Source organism: Rhinichthys klamathensis, unplaced genomic scaffold, assembly GCF_029890125.1.
Source record: "Rhinichthys klamathensis goyatoka isolate OS25496 unplaced genomic scaffold, OSU_Roscu_1.1 h1tg000362l_1, whole genome shotgun sequence".
NCBI classification, from domain to species: Eukaryota; Metazoa; Chordata; class Actinopteri; order Cypriniformes; family Leuciscidae; genus Rhinichthys; species Rhinichthys klamathensis.
The window spans coordinates 21,194-37,107 of NW_026606871.1; the positions used below are offsets into that span (position 1 = coordinate 21,194).

General features: G+C 41.2%; 1 protein-coding gene across 1 annotated transcript in view; it reads right to left on the reverse strand.

The window, feature by feature from the left end:
- Positions 1-15,914, reverse strand: part of pacsin3 (protein kinase C and casein kinase substrate in neurons 3) — a 49,199-nt gene that overhangs the window by 20,335 nt on the left and 12,950 nt on the right.

Consider the following 15,914-nt stretch of genomic DNA (forward strand, 5'->3'; position numbering starts at 1 on the left):
CGTGACCCAACGCTCCCTGGCCTCTAAAGTTAAGACATCTGCCCATGCACAGTAATCCTGCATTTCGCTACAGTAAGGAAGCCAGCGTAGGCCAGTCTCACCTCTGAGCGGATTGGTGTCTGCCTAAGGTAAACCTAGGTGAAGCACAAGCTTCTCTGCTCCAGTCTGGGTGGAGTCGCAAAAAAAGCAAATGGATCCTCCCTTTAGTCAAGTCAAGTCACCTTCATTTATATAGCGCTTTTAACAATATTGTTTCAAAGCAGCTTAAAATAAAGGTTCTTTATTGGCATTGAGGATTCCATTTAGAACCTTTAACATCCATGGAACCCTTCCATTGCACAAAAGGTTCTTTATAGATGAAAACTAAAATCTTTAGATTATTAAAAGTTCGAGGCTCAGACTCGCTGTCCCAGTTTAAAACTAGATTAAAGACGCATCTCTTTAGCCAAGCATTCACATAATGCTTACCTTTTATACAACTGTTGAATCAGACCGAATGCATTAATATTATGAACAGCAGCTACGCTAATTATTTCTCATCTACTTTTCTGCTGTTATCTCGGGACGCTAGTCCCGAGGTAAATGGTGTTTGTCAGCTCCAGTTTGTATCCAGCCTCTCACGGAGACTTCAGATGCCCCAACACCTGCGATGAGATGACTAAACGCCTGCGATATGTTATGCCCTAAATTAATACATGAATAACTAACTGTATTTTTCTATGCACATTTCTGAAATGCACTTTCTGTAAAGCTGCTTTGAAACAATATGTATTGTGAAAAGCGCTATACAAATAAATTTGAATTGAAAAGTTCTTTACACTAAAGCTGTGGTCACACATTAACGATATTTCACCAAAATTTCATAGGCATTAGACAAAAAGGTTAATTATCTCTTGTCAATAATATAGCGGTGCATTGACAATACAAGATCTTGACCAAAAGTTGATGCACCTCTTGATGGAAATAAATGTCGTGATGTTACTTCCATCAAGAGGTACAGTACATACATTTTTGGTCAAGATCTTGTATTGACAAAGCAAGAGTCCATCACTCTGTAAAGTCTCCTCCGGCACATCCCAAAGACTTTCAATGAGTTTAAGCTCTGGACTCAGAGGAGACAATTCATATGTGAAAATTATTCTTCATGCTCCTCACACCCATTCTTTCACAGTTTGAGCTTGATGAATCTTGACATTGTCATCCTGGAATATGGCCATGATGTGTCTTTAGAAGTGCTGTCAAAAGTACCGACTTTGGTCCCAATTTGGTATTGAAATTTAAAAAATTTGATGATACCAGCATTTCATGCTTAACATATGTCTGTGATTGGCAACAATAAAAAACGCTTCAAAAACATGTTGTAAATAGAAATCTTTGACGCTCTTCACAGAGCGCTTACACAGATACACACAGAAGCGTTTGAAAGCAGGAGTCAATCAATGATCGGATCCCTAGTAGATCCACTGATAGACGGATCCGCTGATAGCATCTGCTTTTAAACACTCCAATCAATGTGTATCTGTGCAGGGGCGTAGGAGCAATTTTGAACCTGGGGGGGACAGTAAACGTCCCAGATTTTTGTATATATTTTTTTATATATATATATAAGGCACTTAAATGCTCATTTCTAATGACTTATGGGAACAGACTGTATTACTTAGTTTGGTTCTAAGCAGTGATTAAATTGGGATTTATTATGTGGGCTCTCCCTAGGGGGGTCCGGTGGGTATGCTCCCCCGGGAGTTTTTTTGAAAAATAAACCATTAAATGGCACTTTCTGGAGAATTTTGTGCAAAGAAATTGAGAAAATGAGTCTTACATGATATGTGAAAAACTGCAAGGTTAAGAGCATATACTTTGCATTGTTGTAGTATCAACAGGTATTAGGACATTTAGCATTTACATTACTGTTAATCAGTCATGTACTGATTAACTAAAGTTAAAAACTCAAATAAAAGGTTGATTTAATTTCCATTAACCACCTAGCTTACCCCCCAAGGATAGATTGAAAAATAAAATCAATCTATCCTTGTGGAAAGGTTCCTTAGTAGCTAAAAGTAGGTCTAGCAAGTCTTATATTTCTGTAATTCACACAGATCAAACACAAATATGCTGCCTGAATAGATTGCTAGTTTATTTTGAGTAGCCAGCTAGCAGTTCTCTTGGCAGTTTGCTGATAATCCAGTGTCTGAAGTAAAATGCTCAAAACATCTCCTGAGAAAAATCACATGGCCAACCTAGTCTTGGTTATTTAATTTAGATTTAGTCTTATTTTCCTTACCTTGTCATTCAAGGCCAGGGCACTTTATGTACATTTCTGGAACTTTTGCACGCTTCCACATCCCGCGCAACTAGGATCTCCCAGGAACACTCATTATATATCGCTGCGTACATTTATCTGTGTCACCTAGATGCGCATGCGCGATCATGGTCGACTGACAACGAGATTAGCAGCTGAAGAATATACGGCCGTTTTTTAAAATTGAATTATGTATTTAAAGCTCCAGTCCGTACCTTTAAGTTAAAAAAAATCCAAAATAATTATATTAAAAAAAACTTATTCTGCCAGTGGTCAAAACTATCTGCTTGCCGTAGCTAGATTCAAAACGGTTAGCTTGTAATAATGATTTTAATTCCAGTGGTACTGGTGGGTTTCCGCGGGAAATTCGAGCATGTCTTTGCGTCATGACGTCACACCCGTACACATAAAGAAGGAGTTTCGGCTAGCCGGCTATACTGCGCGTGACGAGATGTTTAGATGTATAGGCTTTTCTCGCAGCACTTTACATAATTAAACTTATGGCATCCAGAAAGATCCAAACAACAATCATCAGTGTCAACTGGAGATTCAGCAGTTATAAAACCCAAAAGACTTCGTACTTCGGATTTAAGGTGGCTAGAGAAAGAGAAAGAAACCGTCTCATGCGAACACAAGGATTTAAACATCGGCGGGGCTTTTGAAGAGTGCGTGAACTCCGTGTTTTGAAGGGGTTCGAAACGGAAGAAGAGACGGCTTTTTTCTGCTGAACAAGTAAGACATTTCAATAGTTCAATCGTGTAACAGTACGTTTTCTTAATTCACACAGTTATGGAGTTTCCTTTGTTGTGCCTTTCTCGTTTTGCTATTATGGAGAATATGAATTCTGAACTACACAGGTAACCATAAAACACATTAAATTTAACATTAGTCACGCAATGCTGATGTTGTTAACATGAACAATTTGAGAACAAAGTAGGCTATAATTTGCACGGTTGCTGTAAATCGCGTTGATTAAATCTAACGAAGCTTATCATGTCGAATGCTTTTTCCCCCTTAGTTGGTCAGAACAAAAATGGATTTTACTTACTTGTTCAGAAGACATTTTCTGATGAAAATTCTTATGTTGGTCAAACTTTCAAAAAGTGAATCTGTGATTCTGTATGCCAGTATCCACACAGCGCGGTGACTGACAGCAGCACTCGCCTCAAAGCACTGTGTTCATCGGCGCTGCTTCATGCCGATTTACAACCCACGTAAAGATGATAATTCCGCGAATCACTGCAGTTACAGATTTCGAACAGAGAGATGGCGACAAAGAGGAAAAGATACGGACTGCAGCTTTAAAAGTTGCCGAATTGATTCATTTGGAGACTCTGAAATTGGCAGAGATAGGCAGGCAATGCAAAAAAAAAAATTCTTACATTGGGAAATAGTGGGGGGGACAAAACTTAGATTTTGAAATGTGGGGGGGGGGGGGGTGGGGGGGCCCCCACGTATAATGGCTCCTACGCCCCTGTATCTGTGTAAGTTCTCGGTAAATAAAACATGAAACAATTGAAGCGTTGATCATTGTAGCCAATCACAGACATATGTTGAGTGCTTGAACACCATGGCCAATCAGAGGTGTTTAAGAATCCGTTCAACAGCGCTCAAAATGCTACAGGGAAATTATGGTATCACCACATTTTTTTTATTTCTGTAACGAGTCGGTACAGAAGTCAGGAATTTTGACAACACTACTTCCTTCCTACATGGTTGTTTAAGAAATGAAAAGCAACACACTCCACCAATTAGTGTTAGAAGAACTGTTGCCAAACATATAACATGCTAGAAACATAATAATCACTGCAATAATGATCCAATCATAGACTCTTAAGCATTAGCCTGTTTAAATCCAAACAGCGACTTTTGTTTTAGTTTTTTGGCTGGGCGGTGTATAAAGCACAGCTCACACATAACTCTAAGCTACTTTCGGTTTGTCAGAATGGTGAATTCAAGAAATAAAAGGTACCACCTGGAAAGGGTTTCCTGGAACCTTTCCATTGGATAAAAGGTTATAAGGAAAAAAAAAGGTTCTTTAAGAACTGTTTATAAAAAGTTATTTGGGGATTGCTGCAAAAAAACTTTATTTTTAAGAGTGTGGAAAGGCATGTTGATAAATATATGTCTGCTGATATGCAAGTGTCCATTGCTCATAGGGGCATGGGAGACACTACGCCTCTCCAACACTTATTCATCGCCCTAAAATAACCGGTTTATTAATGCACAAAGTGCTTCGGCTACTGCATAAACTACATTTAGTCCAAACAGAACAAGTAGGCGTACATATAATAAACTTTGTACACGCTCTTCCCGTGCTTGTATACATTTAGCACCACTTCTGGCCTTGGTTTCTCGTCATATTGTTTGAGCCAAGGTCGTATGGTTTCCTCAAACAGACACAACAAAAGGGAGGAAGCAGTGGGATCGGTCTCGCAGGAGCATCTGCTTCCAATTCAGGCCAAACTGGCTATGCTAATGGAAAATTAGCATCCTCAAGAGGGACTTGGGAACCAACATAGTGAAGAGCATTTGCTGTGGATGCATAGTTCTGACAATGTATTTAATGATTTGTTGAGCAATTTCTGGTTTGCGATAGATTTTCAAACATGACACAAAGGTAGGGTTGGGCAGTATAATCAATTTTGTAGGGCATATCAATATATTTTCAAAAATGTGAAACTTTATTTTGTTTTTGGGCTTTTTTTTTTACTTATTTTTCCCATATTTTACATTGTTTCAGCTCCTCTCTTTCCAGTCTGTCAGTAAAGCTCTGTTTAGTTTCTGTCTCTATGAAGCCCCTCCTTCTGAAAAGCACACTGTGCTCTGATTGGTCAGCTGGACCAGTGTGCTGTGATTGGTCAACTGCTTTGAGCGTGTTTGGGAAAACTAACCGCCAGTTTCAACACACTTCTAACTAACTCAACCAGGCCCGGCCCTTTATTTTGCATAAGCCTTAGGCTACATTGCCACTTTGTAGAAAATAATGATATATATATATATATATATATATATATATATATATATATATATATATATATATATATATATATATATATATATATATATATATATATATATATATATATATATATATATAGTTCACTGCCATTCAGCCAAAAAAAAATTTGAGATATGATTTTTCACCAGCACCATTAGCATACTATTTTTTAAGAATTGTAGAAACACAGTTACTTTATTGTTAGCATAGCACAAGTTGTTTTTCTACATTTAGCAACCGTTTAAGCAAAAAACTAAAAGAAGCTGAAACACATTTTTAGGCGCCTGCGTGTTATGGCACATCCCTAATTTCAAGCAGATCCTTTTAGCACTGCTATTTGTTGCAGTTCAACACAAATCGTCTCTACATCTGACTTCACATCCTTGAAGATCATTTGGGTAAACAGTGTATAGCCTAGTGCATTATTTTGGATGCAACTTCCTATGCACTTATACACTGTGTAGTGTGTACTTATGCACTACTATAGTCAGTGCAAGAGTTTTATAAGGTTATTTTGTCATTTAACATCAGAGTCTGATGCCCCTCCCCCTCTGTTGCGTAATTAAAGCTGCGACAGTCGAGCGAATGAAGTGTCCAACATCACACACTATGTTTTTCCGGTTAATTAAGTGCATCATCTGAGTATTGAAAGTGCACTTTTTCTTTTTGGACTTTTCAATGAACTCGCAATATTTATACTACAAAGAGTCTTTGAATAATACAATAGCAGGCGAATTGGGATGCACATTTAGTTTTTTTCCATTAAATAAAGAGCTTGGATTACTTCCCTTGAACTTCCTCCCTGTGAGGTGAAGAGAGGGCTGGGAGTGGAAAGTCAGCTCCCGATGATGGTATTTCCCACAAACATGCCAGGAGGAGCACTGATATGAGAGCTTCACTTGAACCTATTTAAAATCAGTAAATATTGTTTGGAGTACTGGTATTGCTGTAGAATATTAGCATATTACTAATGGCGTAGTGTGTGACAGTACACGTTATGCAACAATACACATTTCAACTTTGACGCATGATTTTGTCGTATTTATTAAGCCAAGACACCACATGTGAACAGGGTAAAAAGATTCCACCATGAATTTTGTGCTGACAATTGTCATAAAAAGAATTGCGATTAAAGCTGCGTTCACACTACACGCGACCAAGCGACATGATACCATTCATTTTCAATGGTGAGCGGGCGACTTTCGGCGACACGCGCGGTCGCAACCGTTGGCGGCTGGATGGGGCGTGTCTGGCGACGCGACAAAGTTGAGATCTGTTTAACTTTATGCAAATGCAGAGCGACTTTCGGGAGCGACAACCAATAGGAGTGAAGTCAGTGGAGCGCGTCACTCTTCAGTGCGGAGTCTGACCGAGGCAAGTTGAACGAGAAGGTCATTTTAGCAGTCAGAAACTGTCCTATTATTTATGATATATCTCCGTGTACATACAGTGGTATTCACCGTACTGACTTCGTGAATGAATGGTTTCGGTAACCCAGATAGACCGGTATTTGCCCGTTTTCTGCAGTTAAATAGCCACGATGGCAAAGAGCACTCACTGTTTCTCGTTCATCTTTATTATTGTGCATTTTATGTACTGATTCCATTTATATTTAGACTTTTCCTTCCAAAATATTTGTTTGTAGCGGCAAGAAAACGTTGTTGTCTAACAGAGTAACATCCGTGAATGTCAGGCGCGAGTGATTTCAATGTTAAGTCAATGCAAAGACGCGTTACGCGCGTAAAAAATTCCTGCGGCGCGAATGAGGCATAGAGCGCGGCGCGGTAGACGCGAATACGCCTCATTCGCGCGTCAAGTTCGCACGAATGGCGCGAATTGAAGCGTCTGGCGCGGAATCTCGTTACGCGCGAATGATTTAGTTAGTGCTATTTGTGCATTCACGCGTTTGACGCGAATTCGCGTCTGCCGCCGAGTTGAAAAATCTGAACTTCTGCGTCAATTCGCGCCGCGTTAACCAATCAGGAGCCTGCTTGCTGCTGTCACGTGGTGAAGTGAAAGTTTATGTTATTTTAATAAATTATTTTGTAATATTACTAAAATGTCTGGTGTGGTTCTAATGCACAACAAAGCAAATCTTTCACATAAAAACTCGATTTTAATATATGAGAGATAGTACTCATTTTGTATTGAATGCTATTTATTCCATATCTATTTTAGATTATATGAAACATTATTATTTTAATGTAAAAACAACAAACACTTAGTGTATAATAAATAAATAAAATATCACAGGACAGGTTTCACTTTTGGAGGCTGGCTCCATTTATTATCAAATAAATGTGCGGGCGAGGGTGAACCTCGCGCCGGGCTGTAGAGCGCGGGCTCGTCAGGCAGCGACCACTCGAGGCCGAGGCTTTACACGGCCTACGGTATCCTCGTCAGCGTCCTCACCGTTAGGTCCACCAAACCTAGCTCCTGGAACAAATGGTGAAACTCCTGAAACCCTCCGGAGGGTCTGGTGGATCCGAGTACAGCGAAGATGTACCCTACGCAGCCGTTTCTGCTCTCCAGAGCAAATACGAGCGGTGACTCTCTCGATTAATGCTAATGCTCGATAAACATCTAAAAAAGATGGCCGCCTCCGGATTTCGCTTCTGACGCGCGTAAATTTCGCTTCAAACTTTTGTTTTTATGCGCGTCAGTTTCACTCTTGACGCACGGATTAACACAAAGTGGTCAAGCGTCAAACTAGACGCGGTAGACGCGAATTTGACGCGCTATTCGCGTCCGGTGTGAACGCACAGTTACAGAGTAGGCCTAATATGCTACTTTTTCTTTTACCTTATAATATTATACTTTTTATTATTATTATATTAATTTAAGCACATATGATTTACTTTAATGCAGTAAAAATGAATAATATTTGTATAGTTATTACTTAGTATAATTAATATAATATATTACAGAATGCATTCTTATTGACACACAAGCCTTGATTTTGTGTATGAAGGAACACCTTTGACTATCTTTGTGTACTTCTGATGTGTTTATTTATTCTTTACTCTCTGACATAATTAATTATGATTTCTTTGCTTCTCGCTTTAATTTCCCTAATTTTGATGGCAAAATTTAACAAATTTAAACTGCATAATAATTGCGGTTATCTCAAATAATTGCAATTAGACATAATAAGCACGATCATACAATTATTCAATAATCGTGACAGGCGTATTTACTATGGCCAGAGTTGACTAATCACAGCAAATTAAGACAATTGTTTTGGATTACAAGGTTTCTGTTTAATAAGCAGAGGGATTCATAATCTAATTAAATTTACACTTAAATGGCATACATTTAGAATAGGAATCTGAACATCGGATAAAACCAGGTTCAATATTCATGTTTCATTTTGAAATGACACTAGAGTTAAAGGTTTTTACAGAGGGGATTTTGGATATCGCTTTTTATTACTCCATAAATCATTGAATACTGTCAGCCAGAAAAAAAAGAAGAAAAAAAACACGTAGGTTTTTAGGAATAAAACGTCACGGGAAACCACTGACCATTGTTTGAAAAAAATTAATATATTTTAAATATCTTCATAGGAATAAAATGTTCAAATAAAACAGGTGAATGATATGAACAAATCCCTCTATTAAAAAAATTCAGAAAATACATTATAGAATAAAAATATATTCAGAAAAAATAAATGATGTATGTGCAACTGGATATGATCCTGAAGTGTAGATTTAAGCTCAGTGTATTAGAATAAAAAATACAAACTTTTAAATGTGCATTTTGGAGGTTTTCTTTTCACTAGTCTGGAAGAAGACATATAATGGAAGCAAAATGGGTTTGCCTATAGTGAGTCAGCGACACCGCACTGACACCGTAAATATGCAAATAATGATGTTAAGCCGGGGTTTAGGAATGTGCAGTGTGAAACGGCAAAGTATGAATACCAATGATTAATTGTTAGCCCCGGGTAAATTATAAGCAACGTGAAGATAACCCAGGATTCTGTTTACCCAGGGTTTAGAATGACCCAGGGTTAACTAGTCCTCATGAATATACCCAAATTAAATTGTGACCGTGTTTGAATTGCATATTGTTGTATATTACACTATATATTTTTTTTATAGCAGCAGTATTCAGCACATATCACTATGGCCCTGTTTACACCTGGTGTTAAGATGTGTCTTGGTCGATCGGATCACAAGTGGACGACGCTAAACACAGGTGTAAACGGGGTCTAAAGCGTTTTGAGTTTGTCCACTTTCAACCACTTCCAGAGGTAGCGGGAAACACATTTGACCGGATTGCTTTCATAGTGTAAACGCTCATGTGATCGAATGTGTTCAAACAGCCACAAAAGACCGTCTTCTCTCCGTCTACTGATCAAATGCGTGAACATTATGGGAAGCGCTCGAGCCAGACGGGGTTTAAACTGTCGGCTGGAGACACAAATTTGGTTTGAACTTTGAAGATGAAAAATGTACCAAGCAGAAATGAAAGCTGCTGCACTCCGTATGTTTTTCCATCTCCTTTCACGTTTATACCCAAATTGCTTGAGCTTATTTCATCCTTTAGATCGAAAGATCTGATAAAGCCCATACATTTACCCGCACATAGACCCTCCCCTGGAAGAAATCAGGACAGAAGTGGTTGAAAGTGGAAAAAAAAGAGACGGATTAGAGCACCAAACAGGAATGGGTCTCCGTCGTCTACTTGTGATCCGATCGACCAAAACGCATCTTAATACCAGGTGTAAACAGCACCTCTGTAACCCGTATTGCAACAAATTTACAAGGAACTATGTGAAAACGACAAGGAAGTGGAATAAAGTAAAAAAGCACAAAGCATTCACAACAATATGTGCACAAGACATTTGAAGAAGCCAGACACACCCATTCCCATGGAGCCGGTCACACTGTATAAGTACAGCAGCGAACAGCTGTGTCATGCTGAACTCCAGAAATAATCAAAAGCCCCAGAGATCCCGTCGAGCTGGAGCGAGAACACAGCAGATCCCAATAACACTCTTCCATTAGCAGCCAACAATCTCCAACAGCTGAGAGTAGATGGAAGTAGATTGGGTCCTGACTGGACATGTCAAATACCCACTGTCAGGGCCATGGCCTAAAAGAACCTAGCAACAGGTAAATCAACACAATGGACATGTTCACGGAGATCCTGGAGCTGTAAAACTGAAATACTAGCAGGGAGGAGTGCGGCCCCGTTCTCATTGCGCCGCTCTCTATTGTTCAGTACAGCAGTGCTTCTGGTTTGGTCCATCACATCGATGTAAAAGAGCTCAGCACTCCCATGGAGATCCGAGCTAAAAACGGGCCCGTCTGGTGAGAGGAGTGACCGCAACGGCTGTAATTACACGGCTGTGTCAGCAAATCACTGAGGGAAGAGCAGGCAGCTCTTAGATCTACTGCGCAAAGTTGGACAGCAAACAGCAAACTATAGTGCCTGTCCAGAGCAAAAAATCTATAGAGCCAAAAGAAAATATGAGTGGTGCTTCTCCATGCAAACTCTCCATGATCTAGGGTGTTGCTATTCAGTTGCTAAGGTGCTCAGAATGCTTTTAGGACATGTAACATGCTGTGGAAGATTGATAGTTTTCAGGCAGTTGCTAGGATGTTGTAAGTGGATGTTAGGATGTAGGTGGGTTGCTTTGATTTTTTTAGTTGTTCTGACCACCACAATGCTAGGTTGTTACGATGTTTTGCTAAGGCCGAGTGGTTGTTAGTACGTTGCTAGGGTGTTGTGTAAGGTTGATTGCCGCTGCTAGGGTGTTGTGGGTGGTTGCTAGGGTGTTGTGTATGGTTGATCGGCACTGCTAGGGTGTTGTGGGTGGTTGCTAGGGTGTTGTGCATGGTTGATCGGCACTACTAGGGTGTTGTGCATGGTTGATTGGCACTGCTAGGGTGTTGTGGGTGGTTGCTAGGGTGTTGTGCATGGTTGATCGGCACTACTAGGGTGTTGTGCATGGTTGATTGGCACTGCTAGGGTGTTGTGGGTGGTTGCTAGGGTGTTGTGCATGGTTGATCGGCACTGCTAGGGTGTTGTGGGTGGTTGCTAGGGTGTTGTGCATGGTTGATCGGCACTGCTAGGGTGGTGTGGGTGGTTGCTAGGGTGTTGTGCATGGTTGATCGGCACTGCTAGGGTGTTGTGGGTGGTTGATCGGCACTGCTAGGGTGTTGTGGGTGGTTGCTAGGGTGTTGTGTATGGTTGATTGGCACTGCTAGGGTGTTGTGGGTGGTTGCTAGGGTGTTGTGTATGGTTGATTGGCACTGCTAGGGTGTTGTGGGTGGTTGCTAGGGTGTTGTGCATGGTTGATCGGCACTACTAGGGTGTTGTGGGTGGTTGATCGGCACTGCTAGGGTGTTGTGGGTGGTTGCTAGGGTGTTGTGGGTGGTTGATCGGCACTGCTAGGGTGTTGTGGGTGGTTGCTAGGGTGTTGTGCATGGTTGATCGGCACTGCTAGGGTGTTGTGGGTGGTTGATCGGCACTGCTAGGGTGTTGTGGGTGGTTGCTAGGGTGTTGTGTATGGTTGATTGGCACTGCTAGGGTGTTGTGGGTGGTTGCTAGGGTGTTGTGTATGGTTGATTGGCACTGCTAGGGTGTTGTGGGTGGTTGCTAGGGTGTTGTGCATGGTTGATCGGCACTACTAGGGTGTTGTGCATGGTTGATTGGCACTGCTAGGGTGTTGTGGGTGGTTGCTAGGGTGTTGTGCATGGTTGATCGGCACTGCTAGGGTGTTGTGGGTGGTTGCTAGGGTGTTGTGCATGGTTGATCGGCACTGCTAGGGTGGTGTGGGTGGTTGCTAGGGTGTTGTGCATGGTTGATCGGCACTGCTAGGGTGGTGTGGGTGGTTGCTAGGGTGTTGTGCATGGTTGATCGGCACTGCTAGGGTGTTGTGGGTGGTTGCTAGGGTGTTGTGCATGGTTGATCGGCACTACTAGGGTGTTGTGCATGGTTGATTGGCACTGCTAGGGTGGTGTGGGTGGTTGCTAGGGTGTTGTGCATGGTTGATCGGCACTGCTAGGGTGTTGTGGGTGGTTGATCGGCACTGCTAGGGTGTTGTGGGTGGTTGCTAGGGTGTTGTGCATGGTTGATCGGCAGTGCTAGGGTGTTGTGGGTGGTTGATCGGCACTGCTAGGGTGTTGTGGGTGGTTGCTAGGGTGTTGTGCATGGTTGATCGGCAGTGCTAGGGTGTTGTGGGTGGTTGCTAGGGTGTTGTGCATGGTTGATCGGCACTGCTAGGGTGTTGTGGGTGGTTGCTAGGGTGTTGTGCATGGTTGATCGGCAGTGCTAGGGTGTTGTGCATGGTTGATCGGCAGTGCTAGGGTGTTGTGGGTGGTTGCTAGGATGTTGTGCATGGTTGATCGGCATTGCTAGGGTGTTGTGGGTGGTTGCTAGGGTGTTGTGCATGGTTGATCGGCACTACTAGGGTGTTGTGCATGGTTGATTGGCACTGCTAGGGTGGTGTGGGTGGTTGCTAGGGTGTTGTGCATGGTTGATCGGCACTGCTAGGGTGTTGTGGGTGGTTGATCGGCACTGCTAGGGTGTTGTGGGTGGTTGCTAGGGTGTTGTGCATGGTTGATCGGCAGTGCTAGGGTGTTGTGGGTGGTTGATCGGCACTGCTAGGGTGTTGTGGGTGGTTGCTAGGGTGTTGTGCATGGTTGATCGGCAGTGCTAGGGTGTTGTGGGTGGTTGCTAGGGTGTTGTGCATGGTTGATCGGCACTGCTAGGGTGTTGTGGGTGGTTGCTAGGGTGTTGTGCATGGTTGATCGGCAGTGCTAGGGTGTTGTGCATGGTTGATCGGCAGTGCTAGGGTGTTGTGGGTGGTTGCTAGGATGTTGTGCATGGTTGATCGGCATTGCTAGGGTGTTGTGGGTGGTTGCTAGGGTGTTGTGCATGGTTGATCGGCACTGCTAGGGTGTTGTGGGTAGTTGATAAGGTGTTCTCAGTGCTTCTTAGCATGCGGTTTAAATAAACCATAAGATCGAAGGCGTCTTTCAAGTTAAACGAGCATAAAACGTGCAGAATGAGTTATGTAGAGTTTAATGTTTAGAGTAAAGGATGTAAACATTCCCTTATACTCACGTATGAGCTAAAGTAACAGTTTGTCTGATGACCTTTGAAACACTGTACAGAGCAACGTGGCACGAATGTTTTTACAGATTCCCACTGCTGACAAAATACCTAGAAAACTAGGATACCAAATCTGCTTTCAGAGCATAAAAAGACAAAAGCTTTGTGATATTCGAAACCTGATTACTTTAACATTGACCATGACTAACAACAAAGACAAAAAAACTACCCAGCTTTGTTAAGTTGTTGGAACTCACTTCATTTCCTTGTGCGAGAACACGTCCAAATCCTCAGGATTATTGGGATGAAAAGGCTTTGGTCTAAAATGTACAATTCATTGCATGTCGGCATTCGGCAATGATTTAAATGCTTTATGGTATAGAAGATTTCTTGTACTGATCATCCCAGACAAAAAATAGACAGCAGCAGATGGCTGATCATGCATGTTATTTGTAATCTAGTGCAACAGCTTTAACTGGGCAACCCCCTTCCCCAAGAGGAGACAGATGTGCCGAACTCCCATTTGTATAAATGCCTCTAACAATTTGTTGCACAAGTTGCTGAGAGTGTCAGGGGCCCTGCTTTTGGGGAAGTTTACTTTTCATAGGTCGTTGACTCGGTTTAGATGTTTTTGCCAGATCAGTGCTGAAGTCTGTCAAGCTCGATTACTACAAAACAGAGCATTTCTTTAGTCACACACAACTGGCCGACAAGAACAAAAATTTAGTGACTAAACCCATCCATATTCAAGATGATCAGGAGAAATAATGCTTTAGGTTTTAAAGAAATAGCTCTGTAACTAATTTTTTTTTTTTTTTTTTACAAATTAAACGGATACTCAAATATGAAAATTCGAAACTTAATTTAACATAATTTGAGGAATGACAAGTGTTTTTTTTTGTCCAAACAATGGAGGTCAATGGGCTCCAAAATGGCTCCCACTTTTGCAGAGTAAAAAAACCATGCAGGTTTGAAACAACTTGAGGGTGAGTGAGTAAATGATGACTGAATTTTCATTTTTGGGTGGAGTAAACGAATAATAAGCATCTTCATGTCAGACCTGTATGTGTTTACTTTCATCAAACAAATCAGAAGATATTCTGAAGAATGTTTGTGCTGCTCTTTTCCATTCAACACAATCGCAACCCAAGGGCTGTTGCGATATTTGAAAAACCACAATAAAGCAAGTAACATAGAAGTAGTCCATCCATATGAAGCAGAATCGCAGATGCATTATCATGTCTTACGATAGCTTTGTATGCAGAAGAGAATGAAATGCTAAAAAGTTATTTACTTAAAATCTTTCCCTCTACATGGCATGTAAATGCATGTATACCAAATACCATGATGCCAAATTCCATTTGTTCCTGGGTGTCTCATAACACACTGAGTTTAAATAGGCTATACGTAAAAGCACAAGAGAACTAAGAGCTACTGCGACAGCTAAAGTTTTACTTTATAGTACTGTTTTCTGTCAATTAAAACCCTGCGTCTGTATTCACCGTATGAATTAAATTTATAAATGATTCTTAGAGCAGTGAGTGATTTTCTCTTCTTTTTAAAGCTGCAGTCCGTAACTTTTCCTCTTTGTCGCCATCTCTCTGTTCGAAATCTGTAACTGCAGTGATTCGCGGAATTATCATCTTTACATGGGTTGTAAATCGGCATGAAACAGCGCGGATGAACACAGTGCTTTGAGGCGAGTGCTGCTGTCAGTCACCGCGCTGTGTGGATACTGTCATACAGAATCACAGATTCACTTTTTGAAAGTTTGACCAACATAAGAATTTTCATAAGAAAATGTCTTCTGAACAAGTAACATCCATTTTTGTTCTGACCAACTAAGGAGGAAAAAGCATTCGACATGATAAGCTTCGTTAGATTTAATCAACGCGATTTACAGCAACCGTGCAAATTATAGCCTACTGTTCTCAAATTGTTCATGTTAACAACATCAGCATTGCGTGACTAATGTTAAATTTAATGTGTTTTATGGTTACCTGTGTAGTTCAGAATTCATATTCTCCATAATAGCAAAACGAGAAAGGCACAACAAAGGAAACTCCATAACTGTGTGAATTAAGAAAACGTACTGTTACACGATTGAACTATTGAAATGTCTTACTTGTTCAGCAGAAAAAAGCCGTCTCTTCTTCCGTTTCGAACCCCTTCAAAACACGGAGTTCACGCACTTTTCAAAAGCCCCGCCGATGTTTAATCCTTGTGTTCGCATGAGACGGTTTCTTTCTCTTTCTCTAGCCACCTTAAATCCGAAGTACGAAGTCTTTTGGGTTTTATAACTGCTGAATATCCAGTTGACACTGATGATTGTTGTTTGGATCTTTCTGGATGCCATAAGTTTAATTATGTAAAGTGCTGCGAGAAAAGCCTATACATCTAAACATCTCGTCACGCGCAGTATAGCCGGCTAGCCGAAACTCCTTCTTTATGTGTACGGGTGTGACGTAATGACGCAAAGACATGCTCGAATTTCCCGCGGAAACCCACCAGTACCACTGGAATTAAAATCATTATTACAAGCTAACC